Below are 15,684 nucleotides of genomic sequence, written 5' to 3'. Positions count from 1 at the left end.
TGGTGCCAAATTCAGTTAAAAATATTCCAGCAATCATTGGGAATAACATATGGATCTTAGTTAGTGTTACATAATGTCTAAGAAAGCCTCTAACACTAGTTTAAAAAATGCCATTGGTGTTTAAATCCCGATTGGTGAATTAATTTAGCTGCTCAGGTATAATCTTTTTACCTACTTACAATCCCTAAGGTAAGTGCTTCGGTAGAATGTGAATTTCCAACTATAGGACTTTCAAACTGGTCAAAACGGCCGATCAAACTGGTTTATTCCGCCTCCGTGTGCATGAAAGCTATTTCTGAATCTAAGATTATTTTAGGAAGATCCTTTAAGCTCCTTAATGAAATTTTAAAAGGGCTTGACCGACACAACACCCATATAGATGGCTTTATGTCAAATATTTACGGAAATCAGGAGCCATAAATACCTTTTTATTCCACTTATACACAAAACGTTTCGTTATACTTTCTTTATATTAAAAACTAAAGTAAATTAAGGATTCCATTACAGGAGTAAAAAAGGATATACATTGCAAAAGCCAACAAGAATCTTCACTAGAACTTATTTAATAACCCAAGAAAGATATGCTATTTTTTCTCAGTAGCAGTTTTAGATCTAAGAAGGTTCTGTATTTTAAAAGCCAATAAAATAATTTTCCGTAATTTTCAATCCGAACAGGTATAAACCTGCTTTATTTTGAACTGAAAGTCTGTCAGTGGAGAATGGCGTTGAAAGGATTAAAGACCAATTTTTTAGCCCAATTAAACACATTGAAAATATCAATTTAATTCTAGATCAAACAGGACAATCTCAAACATACTAAAGAACTTTGCTGTTATTGTAACTAGTTTAAAGGGTAGTCTCTGGACAACATTTCTAAAATGCACAGAAAGAATAAAATTTTGTAAAATTACTAGAGTCTAAAATTTCCTGTTTCTGTTTACTTGGTATTAGTGTTTAGCGCTTTTCATTGTCCCACTTTGCTACCTCTTGATTACGTGCTTATATAATTTCTTTTGTATAAAACACTAAGAGAAAATTCTTAAGGTTTTTTGAAGAGGCTATACGACCCCTTCCAACCCACGTGCGTCTGTTAATGGCCCCTACGGAAACTCAATCTCTTATATAGGTTTGGAGAAATTTCCATTCCAAAAGATATTCATCACCTAAATATTCTTTTTTCATATATTAGATCAATCCCTTTGAATATTATTAACGAAAGTGCCTCGAAAAGTCTGGTCGCTCACATCTACATTTCTTAACACATAGAATAGTGTCACACCAAGAAAGTGGAGTGGGGAAGATATCTGAAATATGGAAGACAGTCAGGAAATGTTGATTACACGTATAGTGGAAATTAAAGGCATTCTCCTTATCTGCAATTAACGACTTTCAAAAGGTCTTTTATTTCCTTAAACCAATAGTAACCCTTCTAAATTGAAATTTAGGATATATCCTATTTCCCATATTTTGTTTTTTCTTACTCTCTTTGCCACCCACCTCTAGATTTCTTAGCCTACCAGGGCTTTTTTGTGCATCCACAGAAAAGTGGAAGAAGTACCGTCTGTAGAGGGCCCAAAGACTTATACTTGTCCAAGAAGGAGATGGGATATGTGTTGTGGCTTCTTAAATCTTCATCCCCTTATGATGTCAAGGTCTGTTAACAGAGAAGTAAATCCGGCTGTCATCGGACGTCGAAGGGATATGTATACTAAGCAGCGAGTCCGTCTTAAAATCCATCTTAAGCAACATGTAAGGCCACTGGATAGAACTGTACCAGCTAAGAGAGAAACCAGGCCAGGTGCAATAGCCTCACCTTGTTGTTTAAATAACTATGTCCTCGAAGCTCAAGACCAGGGTTAGATGTTTTGCGTTCTTTTTGGCCTCAATATCTTCTTAGTAACTTATGGTGATGACATTTTTAACATCAGCCGTACTTGGGACAAAATTTCTGAAACTTTCCCAAAACTACAAGTAGAGCACTTAGAATCTGGTCTTGAATTGAACGCTGAGAATCCGACGTAGTACTTTTTAGCTGGATAGGCCCAAATCCTCATAAAATTTTACTTGGGAATTCAAACATCTAACCCTCTGACCAAATAATTTACCTTGTCATTTCCGTTGTAAATACCATTTCTCACACTCGTCATCTCCTAACAGAACGCATCAAGCACCGCATATCAGCTTCATAGGCTTCCATAGTCTCTGCTAAGCTTCATTTCAATCACCGTTATCTTACAACCCTGTACAAAGCTGTTGCTCTCTCCAACATCCTCTACATCACACTCTTCTAGAAGATTCTTACAAGTGCTGATAAATTGAAAATCTGCTCAGTTTCTTCTGTTTCGCAAAATGCCTACTGAGATATCCGATTTGGACATGAATTTAAAGATTATCAATAGTCTTTGCATAACAGATCCTTACTATAGCTGCTGCTACACTTACAGAGAAACACAACCAAAAGATTTCAAGATATGCTTGGAGCCGATTTCTTCAACTCAAGATACATTGTCATAGTTGTATATTGATATTTTGCTTTTATTTTGTTTTTTGTTTGTCTTTGTAGTGCTCTGTCATTATCTTTTTGAACGAAAACAAATTTTCAATAAATACTTATAATAATAATAAAAATGCACGACGCATTGTATCTTCTTAGCCTTCAGAGTACAAAACCTTTTAGTAATGAGAAATTAGAACTTAATCTGTAATGAAGCTCTCGGACGAAAAAAAAGCTCAGCTCTAAGTAGACTCTGACGGAGAATGAGAATGCAATACTATATTTGCTTTAAGTGGCTTCATGCTGTTGTGAATTTTTAGTAATACTTGTAGCAGTTTATGTTTACTTATTATTGTAAAGCGATTGTATTCAATAATCAAAACCTTTATATAAATATCAAATTTTCCATTGCCCCTAGGCAAATATTTCCATTGAGGGATCAACTAGTCATAGTCCAAATGTAAAAAAACCTTACAAAAACAACAACTGATGATAATTTACGAACTGCTGATGATAATCAAAAGAAACAAGATGGTTCTGGTTGGATGCTAGCTAACATACAGCATTACTCAAGATGCTCGCACTGAGCCACCAATCAGCAATAATTAAGACCCCAAACAACTGGCAACAACTGAGGATAAAACACCATTAAGATAGCGCATATCTTAGAAACTATATTTCTGCTATGTTTGTGTCAATACATTTACCGTTTACGTAGAATCAATTTAAATGGCATTTATAGCATAAAATTTTTTGAAAATCTATCCTTTCACGGTCGTCGTCGGAACAGCCTCTGGTTTAAATATTCAAGGGTTTTAAACAGATCTAGTTTGTATGTAACTTTTCTTCCATTTCTGAAATGATCTTTCGGTTTTGGAAAACCTCGCTTGGATGTCCGTATCAAGACAAAGATCTGACTAGATTTAAAATTACATGCTATTTTCCAAGGGAAAGAATGTTGCATTTATCTTATGCTTAGTCAGACACATTATTGGAAAAGTTTAAAGGACAGAACTAAAGAAAATAGAATACAAAGAGCCTGTCCTTTAGTGAATTCGCTATGATTTTCTTACATACCACCAGCATATATTTTCTAACGTACTTGAAGCAGATTAAAGTGGTTACTAAGGTCCGCTTCTTGATTTCACCATTACCTATTAAATACCTGGTGGCTGATATGTTTTACATTAGTGGTTCACATCTTTTTGCATTTATTTATTGAAAAGATCTGTGAGTACGTCAGGGCATGGGACTTTAGGTAAGTGTTGTTGAAAATAGAGTAAACTTAAAGTGTTTTATGCTTTGTAGTTCAGCCAATCTGATTATCTTACATCTGAATTCAAGCTGACTTTCCACAGCTCCTGTTACTAAGTAGAGTCCGAGCTTACTCAAGCTTTTTGGAAATTTTAATTATGCACTTCGGATTTTTTGATAAAGGTCTAACGAGTCACCGGAATGAAAATCCTGGGAAGGCCAGTCTATTCGACATGGAGTTAAAACTTGACCCGCAGCTGTCCAGTACCGTCTCAACACTCTTCAATCTAAGTTGCTTCGGACAATCTAGAGAATCTGATGGACAGACTTTGTCAGCCACAATCACCTATGAAGTATGACTTCTCAGTCACCTTTGTCAAGTCTGGTGGCCGAGCGGACACTTCGTTGGTTTGGACATCTTTTGCGATTGCCCGCCAACACTTCAGCTTGGATTCGTACAAGGCTGATGAAGCTCTTAAGGCCACTCTGGCAATAGGATTAAGCAAGTAAGTAAGCATGTAAGTGATCTAATAGTATTAAAAAAAACTCCAAATAAGTTCTTTTGAAAATTTTTGGGATTGGTACAAAATATTAAGGTAACATTGATAGATAATGACAGTGAATCTTTGACTGGACAATATTTGTTTTGACCTGAACCCTCATTAAAAAGTGATTGTAATCTATTTTAGTCTTCCTAGAGGCATAAAGCAGATAAATGTATGTGCTACTTAGCCTATATTCAGATTTTTAAGACAAAGGCAAGATGTTTAATTCTTAAAATTTTAGTCATACTTACAAAAAAGCAAACTTTTGACGTTCTTTCCTTACCTCAACCACGGCTGTTTTGACTGTATTCACGTAAATTGTAGTCGACTGTGTAGTTCAGAGTCTGAACGCAACTCTATGACGGATTCCCGTTTGAAAGAAAATATTGCCATCTTGCTTTCAAAAGAAGTCTATATTGCTAATTTGCCTAATTCAATAGCAGTGGAAGAAAGAGATTAATAAAACAAAAGGAAATTAGTAGCATATATTGTTTATATGATTGATGTATCAGATTGGAATCTTAAACGTATTTGATTGAACATTCGAAAAAAGTGTATGCTCTTACAAGGTAAGGACAAAGAAATCCGATAATCCTTGGTAAAATTTTGATAGGCCTACTAAACTAGACTTTGATAAAATTTTTGTTTAGGGGGCTCTTAACGCCTACTATCTTGAAGGGTTAACTAGGTGGATATTACTCTCAGGAGTGTATCCAGACGATTAGTGATCTCATAAGGAGGTATTTTGTAGGGTCAGTGTTTCTATTACCTTAACAATTGTTTAGGGTCATGAAACTATTTTTAATAGATGCATTTTGACTTTTTGAACATCTTTTCTCTCTTGAAAAACTACCACAAACTCACTGTTATGGAGTTGTTATATATTGGTACATTATGGGGGGGGGGTTAAAGCAGAGCACATATTAAATACAGCAATGGTTAGTTTACATATTTAACTAGCTGTTGGTGGGGGTGCTTTGAGCCCCACAAGCCCCCCCCCCCACGTGTGCAAGTCATTAGGGGAGAGTCGGGTAAGACGGACCCCATTTTGGTTTTTCGTCTGCGGAAGAGGTTGGAAACAAGCAATGACTGACGAAAGGTGTCTAACTTGTCCCCAAAACATTGAGTTACGTAAAGAAACCTTCTTCACACATAAATCAGCCGTATTTCCGGGCCCAGATAAAAAAAAACTGAAGTTGGTCAAAAGGTCCATCTTGCCCACCCCATAGGATAAGACGGACCAGCCCTTTGGGCAAGACGGACCCAATTGCTCAAAAAGATTGATTGTCTCTAAACAATTTTATTCCGAATACTTAAAATACTAGTAGTAAGTAAAAAAGTAAAAAGTTAGCAAATAACTATATTTAAACACTGTACGAGGCCAAATCTATGTGAAAAACGAACTGAGCCGACTGTCTCGTTGTTCCGCCCGCAGGGGTCGGTTTTGGCAGCTTCATGATGACCTCTTCTTTTCGCACGAAGCTCATCTCTTCAGTTGCCGTGAATTTGCTCGATGGAGCTAATCGCTTCCAAAACTGAACTTGGAAACCATCAGATTCACAATCACACACAACTCCAACATAATTCCTGAAGCTCTTCTTGGTCGGCACTTTCACAACCAAGAAATCCCCACTTTTTGGTTCGGTTCCATCAAGAAACTCCTCCTCCTCTGATCCATCCAAATGCAAGCTGTCATCACTTTCATCATCCAGCGCGATATGTTCATCGAAGCTGTCTTCCCCGTTCCCAGGCTGTTTGGAGAGGTTTCTCTTTTCAGGCCGTTTTCTTTGAGCTTTCTTTTCTGATGTTTTTCTTTTCAACTCAAATTCTTCTTCCAGTCTGTTTTTTTCAGGTGTGTTCGTCAGAATTTTGGACTTTGTTCTTTTCCTAGGCGTTTTTTCGTCTCTTGCATAGAAACTCGCCTTAGGGTGAGGACGAACCGATTCTGGAGTCACTGGCATAGTCGCAGAAATCATTGAGCTACTGGTAGTTGGCAGCACGTCGTTATTCAAGCTCTCGTCGCCAGGGCTGGTTGATGGAACTGCAGACTGGTCTGTCATGGGAGACGTCTCTGGTGCTGGTCGGTCTGTCACAAAGGCGCTGAGAAAGTCGTGATCTTGGAAAACGTTCCTACTGAAAGGGTATATTCCTGTTTTTTGGAACCCGCTTAGTACGTTTTCCATGACGAAAGCTCTTGGAAAAGCGATTCCAACGAATATTCCGATTTCATAAATGGTAATCCTCCTGTTCGGGTTCGAAATCATCCACGAGTTAGCTGCTTCATTGTAGTATCGCTTGAATGGCCCATAAACAGCAACATCAAGAGGCTGCAGCTTGTGACTGCAATGTGGCGGAAGCGTTAAGACGTCAATGCCGTTTTCTCTGCAAAGATTAACCACGCTCAATGAGACGTGCGAATCATGGTTATCCATAATCAGCAGAAGTCGATTTGTGGGCGAGCAACTGGTTTGGGAGATCAGATGGCGTATCATATCCGGGAAGATTTCGGCTGTCATCCATCCAGACGGCTGGCATTTTCCTGTGCTTCCAGGGGGCGTGCCATTGAGAAAACTTTGAAGCCAGTTCACTCGTGGAAAGACAAAGAAAGGGGCTATCGACTGGCCAGCTGCGTTGATACACCCTACGACTGTTACCAGCGTCCCTCGCTCAGCCGAAGTAATGCGTCCAACTTGCTTTGATCCCTTTTCTGCAACCACCTTTGGTGTCTTGTGAACGGTGGTTACTCCAGTCTCGTCAAGATTATATATTCTATTCGGCGGATACTTGTGCTTTATAAGCAGCTCTTCTAAATTATTGAAGAATTCGCTAACATTCGTCCTGTTGAAGCTGGTGGCTCTGGCAAGGCTTGTCGCTTCGGAGGACCTTAGGGAAAGCCCAACACAACTCATAAAGCTATTCATCCAGTCTTTTCCTGCACACTTATTTTCAGTCCAGTTCTTCGGCATATTCTTCCATTTGGCCTGGGCATATTCATATGCAAGCTGACCTGCTTCCTTTTTCGTAAGTCCATGATGCATGTGCTGTGCCGTGATCATATAGTCCTTCAGAAGTATCTCTTCGTTTGCTGAGAACACACTTTTAAAGTTGAAGGTAGTTGCCAACTCCACTGATTGGGGATCTTCTGCTGCGTCGAGTTTTGCAACTGCTCTTCGCACTGTGCTTCATGGCAAACCAACCTCTTTCGAAACTTTGCGAAGCGGCGAACCAGATTTAACTCGCATAGCAGCTGCTCTCAGTAAGTCCTGGTCGTGGTGACCGCGGGTGGTTTTCCTAGTATACTTTCCCATTCTGCAAAAGAGAAACAGCTTAATATATTTCTAATTGACATGCGGGAACAATAAATGCAACACAATATTCACAAAATACGTAAAAAATAATAACTTCGAAAAAGATCCCAGATGATAGGGGGCAAGACGGACCGGTCCGTCTTACCCGCTGTCTCTGTGGTCCATCTTACCCTGAACCTGCTTTTTCGGAATAGTTAAAAATTATAACATAAGATGGCGCTGCAATGAAAAAAATTAATGTCTCACACACTCTCCTACACCTCCATATCTGTAAGAAAAATTACCACAGTATAAAACAGAACATTAGAAACACCAGAAAAGAAAAACATTTACCTCAAAAGCCGGTTTCGAGAATGTGAAAACGAATAAAAATATTTTTCTCGAAGACAAGATTGGCTTCAACTCTCAGACTTCGCTCCGAAACTTGCCACTAGATGGCCGTTGTTTCTAGCTCTACAAGTGATAAAAAGGTGACGCTCAAGTCGAGCAATGACAAAAGGTCCGTCTTGCCCCCCAGTCCATCTTACCCGACTCTCCCCTATGTGTCATTGTAGTTGTGTCCCTGTGTCCCACCTGTGAATATAGATATATATATATATATATATATATATATATATATATATATATATATATATATATATAGGCTATATATATATGTTTTTAACTATGCAAAACTTGTGAATAGGCTATACAACATTCTTTGCTGTCCCATTGTCTCTGCATATAAATAGATTGTCAGGTTTACCAACTCTTGTACATGCAACATATTATTGTCCATGGGAAAAACAATCTCTATTCAGATCTATACCTCATTATTCTAATGATTGTCCTTGAGCATTGTTGATGGTGATTGCTAATCAAACATTCCCTGTGTCCCTATTGTCATTTATATACCCCCCCCCCCTGTGCCCCCTGGCATCCCTGTTGTAGTTGTATCCCAGTCATCATTTATATTCTGTGTGTCCTGGTTGTCATTTGTGTCCTGGTGTCCCAGTCTGTAATTTCTCTTTGAGTGTCCTGGTTGTCATTCATATTCTCTGTGTCCCGGTCATCATTTGTGTCCCAGGATTGTCAGGTTTACCAACTCTTGAACATCCTGGTCATCATTTATATATCCCCCCTGTGCCCCCTGGTGTCCCCATTGTAGTTGTGTCCCTGTGTCCTGGTCATCATTTGTGTCCCAGGATTGTCCGGTTTACCAACTCTTGAGCATCCTGGTCATCATTTATATATCCCCCCTGTGCCCCCTGGTGTCCCCATTGTAGTTGTGTCCCTGTGTCCCAGTCGTCATTTATATTCCCTGTGTCCCAGTCTGTAATTTCTCTTTAAGTGTCCCAGTTGTCATTTATATTCCTGGTGTCCCAGTCTGTAATTTTGTCAGTCAACAAACACAATGTCAGTCATCAAACAACTTCACAAAGGCATAATCCTCAATCCTTATAATGACATCAGTTGACAAACATGATGTCAGTTGACAGTCAACAAACATGACATCAGTACACAGACAAACAACTTATTTATATATATATATATATATATATATATATATATTTAATATATACTATGCTTTACCCCCACCCCCCTAATGTGCAAATATATAGCCCAAAGTTGTTTCTAAACTATTACAGATTTTTGATTTCAAATATCCAATCAATGAAAATAGAAATGATTGCAATTCTATATGTGTAAATACAAGAATATTTGGGCTGGAATAACTCCATAATTGTGAGTTTGCAGTAGTTTTGCAAGAGAGAAAAGATGTTTAAAAAGTCAAAATGCATCTATTAACAATAGTTTCATGACTCTAAACAATTGTTCAGGTAATAGGAACATTAACCTTTTGTAGCATCTATCTCTGCTCCTTCTTTCTTCAATGAGTACTGACCTTTTACAATTTGTAGCCTATGTGCAAAAGTGAGACCTTGCAAAGTAGGTGTTCTGCTCAAATGAGGCACAAGGAAAGTATTTTGAGTATCATACCATCACTAAATCCTGATTTATAAAGATTTAAGACTTATATCATATAAGCTATTAAATCTAGGAAAAATTTCTTGATATGTATTAAAATTACCTTAAATTGCAGCTTGGAGCGATATAAGGATTATCCATCCTTGTGATGCTCCATGAGAAAAAAAAAAGAATTCGTTTGGTGTAGATTGTGGCTGTTAGATTAGACTCTTTTGGAGGACTCTGCAGCTTCCCAATTGTAAAGGAACTCCTGGCAGAGCCATTCCCTATAAAGGTGGGACTTGAACATGTCAATTGAAGTAGCAGAAACTGTTTCTTCAGAGAGCTGGTTCCACATATTGATGATTCTTTGGCTGAAGAAGTGGCTTCTATGTCTACTCGTGGAACGCTGCATGGAGAGCTTCAAAGAATGTCCTCTAGTACCAGAATGCAAGGGCTGTGCAAAGAGACCGGGAAGGGTATTTTTAGAAAGGATTTTTTTGGTTAAAATAATGTCACCCCTTTTCCGTCGGTATGTCAGCGTTGGCAGCTTCAAACAACGTAGTCTTTCTTTGTATGGAAATTTATTCATGTTGGTAACCATCTTAGTGGCACAACGCTGGACATCCTCAAGCAACTTCCTATCTTTTTTGAAGAAAGGGGCTGCCAATGACATTCCAACCTCCAGGCGTGGACGTACAAGTGCCTTATATAACTTCATAAGAACTCTAGGGTGTTGGCTGGAGATGGTTCTTTTTATGATACCGAGGGTTTTATTTGCAGAAGATGAAACAGACTTAGCATGGCTGCTAAACTTTAATTGGTGATCTACAATAATCCCAAGATCTCTTTCATCGGAAACAGCAGAAAGGAAGTTGTCTTGAAGGAAATACTTATGATGCTTGTTATTTTTGCCAAAAGTGAATTACATGGCATTTGTCAACATTGAAAGTTGGAAGCCACATGTTAGCCCATCTTACTAGACTATCAAGATCTGTTTGAATTGATTGCTGGTCAGAGGGAGTTGCCGCTTTTCCAACTAGTTTTGAGTCATCAGCATAAAGGGTAATAAGATTTGAAAGAAGGGTGGGTAATTCGTTAATATAGAAATTGAAAAGCGTTGGTCCAAGAATAGTGCCCTGGGGCATGCCACTTAATACAGTTGTGGGAGAAGAGGAATGAGGAGTTCCTTGCAAATCAAAAACTCTGATACTCTGTGATCTTTCAGAAAGGAAGCCCATAATCCACTGTACAACACCTTTGTTGACACCTGCAGCCCTCAATTTGATTATGAGGAATTCATGACAAACTTTGTCAAATGCTTTGGACAGATCAAGAAGAATCATGTCGACAGGAAAACCCTCATCAAGCAGTGTAGTCACTAATTCATATGTTTGGATAAGGTTAGTGTCCACAGATCTACCAGATCTGAAACCATGTTGTGATGTGGAAAGGATATTGTTGACCTCAAGATGTTCAATTAGAGCTTTATTAACAAATCTCTCAAGCACCTTAACAACTGCAGAGGTGATGCTTATGGGACGGTAATTCTCTGCTGAGTCTCTTCGTCCCTTTTTATGGATTGGGGTTATATAAGATGTTTTCCAATCATGCAGTAGTTCCCCATTTTGAAGAGATAACCAGAACAGCATGCACAGGGGGTAGCTGAGAGCTTTTCGACACTCCCTAAGAAGACGTGGATGAACACTGTCTGGATTTACAAAAAATATTAGGCTAGAACTATGTTTACAGAGCCTTAAGTCAATGAAAAATAGATTAAGAAATCAAAATTGTATGCCCCAAATTTATTTAAAATTTTTGTTTTGGTAATATCCTAGAATTAGGACTGTTGAGAAAAATTTGTTAAGAAAACAATTCTTACTTCATAATTTACAGAAAAATTATAGTTGGGTGAATATTTTGCTGTTCATATTATTGACTTACAAATAAACTGAACATACTATTCAATGTCTGTTTTATGCTCTTTCCAAATATAATAATCACAAATGCCACAGATTGATTTTACTCCCACCTTTATGTAACAATTCTGGGTATATATTTGCACATTGGGGGAGGGGGGGGGAAGCAAAGTTTAAACCTACCTCTCATTTGCATCAGAAATAAACTTTACCCCCCATTACCTTTCATGTGCAAACATCTACCCTGAATTGGTATAGGCTATATAAAGGTGGGGGTAAAATTCATTTGTGTCAAAAGTGATTTTTATATTTGAACAAAGCATGAACAAATTCACTGAGCAGCATGTTCACTTTATTTGTAAGTCAGTAAAATGTACAGCATTTCAGAAAATGGGTTAGGTTATGAAAATAAAACTTTTAGGTCCACAGACTAAAGTATATCCTAGTAAGGTATTTTGAAGTACCTACCACCACTCCTTCTTATTCTAGAGAGCCCTGTCCTTTGAAGAGCTTTAAAAATCCTTGTTTTATAATAGTGGAAGCATACAAAATAGATCTTCTGCTTAAAGGAAATACAACAAAACTTTTCAGCTTTGCTCTGGTGCTTCTGGTCATGTTTGGATGATGAAAACTGGTAGGCATGTCAGGGACCTGCAAAGTTGACACAACAGTAATTTCCCCAACTATCTGGGGGGGGGGCTGGAGGGGGGGGGGAATTGTGAAAAATGAGGTATGTTTATCTCACAAATGGGTGATTGTATCTTAATGAAACTTGATATATAGAAAGATATCATGTCTCAGATGCTCCATTTTCAGTTTGAATTGGATTCAGGGAGATTGGGGAGGGGGGGGTGATAGAGGTAGAAAACAGAAATCTTGGAAAATGCTTAGACTAGAGAGATCAGGTTGAAACTTGAAGGGAAGAATAAACACAAGTTCTAGATACATGCTTGATATAACCGGACCAGATTTGATCTCTTTAGGGTTGTTGGGGGGGGATTTCTAGTTCTTTGGTGAGTTCAAGAATAAGCACAAGTTCTAGATGCATGATTGACATAACCAGACCAAATCCAATCTCTTGTCACAAGTGCCACATGAGCTCTTAGTTCTTGTTTCTATATTGGATTATGGATAATTCTTTACTTTTATGAGGGTTTAAAAGGGGCTGCAACAGCTATTTTACTTGTAATATTTTGTGTTTTTTTTGTCTAAATCCGCTGTCATTTAATTTTCTTACTGTTTTAGGTTCAATATCTTTATTTGAGCCATATAATTGTCATTTAGGTTCTATAATAACAATGCTGCCATATACTCTTTATCACCCTAAATTAGATTTGAGTCAACTACTTTACTTGTATCCACCTAAAACTACTCAAATTTAGCATCTTTCATAACTTTGCTACATAACAAAATTTTGTGGTTGGTATTATGCAAATGTGATATTGGTGAAGAAAATCTAAAATGGTAGTAAGAAGTACATTACCTGTACTGTATTGATAGATAGATATTTAAACACTTACAGACATAAATAAAGACATACCTAACAATAATAATATCATACAATAATAATGAAACAGCAATAACAATATAAGAAACAGCAAAGTACAGAATAAGCCATGTAATACCATAATAATAACACATCAAAATAACACTAAATACTTGGACATAACAATTCAAGCACCTTGCACTCCCCCTCCCCTGCAGACCCAAAAAAAGAAGAGAAAACAAGATTTAAAAATGCATATAAACAATCTTAGTGTTTTTTTTTAATTTTTTTGTACCCCCCTCCCTTTCTGAGTGAAAACCCTAGATACACCCTTGTCCACAAATCCCTTGATTTTTACTGCCAAGTGTGTGTAGTGGGGGAGAGATGTGAACAGAAAAGGAAATCCCTGAAATTTTGTCTCCAGAATTATGTAACATAACAATGCTACCTAAAGTTTTCTAGCTTTTGTGTCGTTTTGCCATTAAGATGAAATAAAATATGGATTTTGACTCAAAAAAAGAAAATTAGTATCACATCATTTGGAGGAGAAATAAAATGTATAAGAAACAAATCCTCAAACATTAATAAGATTTTTAATGCCATTAGAAATTCTGTTGTTTTGAGTTTAATTCAATCAACTTTTTCTTTAATTCAGTTTAATTCAATTAAACTGAAAGCAATGAAAAAAATTAGTTAAGTAGTGTTTTTAAATAAGAATGAAGTAATAATTTCATGTTAGTATTCATACCACTAGTTGCAAGGGAGAATGACAACAAGATTATTGAAAAAGATGGATAATTTCTAAATTATTTGAAGATTACCCAACTCATTGTTTATTTGGTGCAGAAAATTTACCCTTCAGGGATTTAACCAATGGTTATTAGTGCCATACAGGATCTTAAATGATTTCTTTGACTGACTATATTGCCTTTCTATTTGTAATAACTAAATTAAAATGAAGATATTGAAAACAGGTAAAACTAAATAAAACAGTGAACTTAGAGATAAAAAAAGCTTTTTCTTTATACCAATGAAAGTAAAAGTCTGAATATTTTGGCTTCACATCTGGAAGCTTTTATCAATGGGAACAAAAGGAGAAAAAAACCTAGTTTAAACAAATTAATACATACATAAAAAGAATAGAAAATCATTGAACACCATAAAAAAAGGAAAGAGACCCACATCTGGTGAAGTAGCCTGTAGTTATTGCTTTTAAAGAAGCCTAGCATGATAATTAAAGCAGAAACACAAGGCAGGGTGACTGCTATATACTATTGTGTATCCAAGATGTTTTTTGAAATGTGATTCTTAACAGGTTCATAGTTTTTCAGAAAGAACAGAATATTTAGTTGAGCAATTTCTTCTTGTCCTCCTTTGTGTATGCCTGTGTTTAGTGTTCAAGAGGCAAAATCTAAATTTTCAGTGTTGTCCTGTTTAGACAAAATGAAAACTTGGCAGTTATGCTGATAATTCTTTCTGGACTTATTAATGAAAGACACTTGACACCTCACACGGCATCTAGAAGACTCCATTGGTTGACTCACATTTGTTGTGATCTTGTACCAGCTTAGCAGCAAAGCAGAGCCAGCATTCCTCCCTCTCTGCATAATCCACTCTCTGTAAAACTTTCGAAGTCCTCTAATGGTGTCAAGGTTGTTTTGACAGTTGCCCACCAATTCTTCAGGTGACTGCTGAGACACCTGTGCTAATTTGGGAAAGGTGCAGCTAGAAGCACTTGCTTGACGATGCAGTCATGGGGTCATCTCAGGACATAGTAAAGCCAACGTAGTCTCCTCTGTTTGACGATTGTGGAGGTGAGCTTGACGTTGCAGCAGCAGTGGCATACATCAGTATTGAGATTCTGTTAGAGAATACTGCACTGGACTTGGCAGTCCCAATTGGTGGTGCTGATCTCCATCTCATTGCACTTCAGCCAGGAAGCATAGTGGGGGGGGGGGCTTGTGGCCAACTGTCATATGCTTTCACAAACCCTTCCTGTTTAGCTTCCCCAGATTTCTCCAAGCCCCCCATTTACAGCTGGGTCGACTCTAGTTGAGCTTACAAAGTCATGCCAGTCACCCCTGTTCTAAACCTAATAACCAGCAACACCAGTACTCAAACCCTTGTCCTCATGGATGAAGGATCCTTCATAAAGGTACGTCATAGCGAATACAGACAAATGGTACGTTATAAATTCTTAGTTATTATACTTTTATTAGTTATTATACTAAGAGAGAGCTCATTTGAAAAGAAATTCTCACCATGAAAGGTGTAGCAAAAGTGGGAGACAGTAACAACAGCAATCAAAGGGGTAAAATTAACATTGACTTGATGCCCATTTAATTGGGCAATCTGTCTTGGCTTTTTCTACAATCGGCCATGACTTGATTTTTCCCACAACTATTCCCTTTTCAATTCAAAAATCAATAGACAACTGTCTTCCACTTATGCTACTTTAAGTAATTAGTCTTTAAGTCATAGCGCCCTTTTAAGTAATTAGAAACATTGTGCTGGAAACAACGTGCCAGTTTCAGACACTTCATGGCACAAAAGAACAATTTTTTCCTTTATTGGTTTAGAAGTATCATTAAGATATTTATATATTCTTCCAGTCTTAGGTCATATACTGGCATGGGGTGGTGCATTTATCCTTGAACTTATATACAGTCTATGAAAAGTAAAATATTATTTTTCTGTAGGGAATGTGATTTTTTGTGAGCATTTTTCTAAG

The 15,684-nt window shown here is 37.4% G+C and overlaps 1 protein-coding gene across 2 annotated transcripts in view; it reads left to right on the top strand.

Moving 5' to 3' along the window:
- Positions 1–4,687: 4,687 nt before the first annotated feature.
- The window catches only part of LOC136025818 (telomerase-binding protein EST1A-like), a 254,787-nt gene continuing 243,790 nt past the window's right edge, over positions 4,688–15,684 (top strand). For both annotated transcript variants that reach the window (XM_065701809.1, XM_065701808.1), the window contains exon 1: positions 4,688–4,862. The gene's annotated coding sequence lies outside the window, so the exon portion shown is untranslated. The remainder of the gene's footprint in view (positions 4,863–15,684) is intronic.

This window comes from Artemia franciscana, chromosome 4 (genome assembly GCF_032884065.1).
Source record: "Artemia franciscana chromosome 4, ASM3288406v1, whole genome shotgun sequence".
NCBI classification, from domain to species: Eukaryota; Metazoa; Arthropoda; class Branchiopoda; order Anostraca; family Artemiidae; genus Artemia; species Artemia franciscana.
The sequence above is the reverse complement of the archived record's forward strand: the minus strand, read 5'-3'. Positions and strand labels throughout refer to the sequence as shown.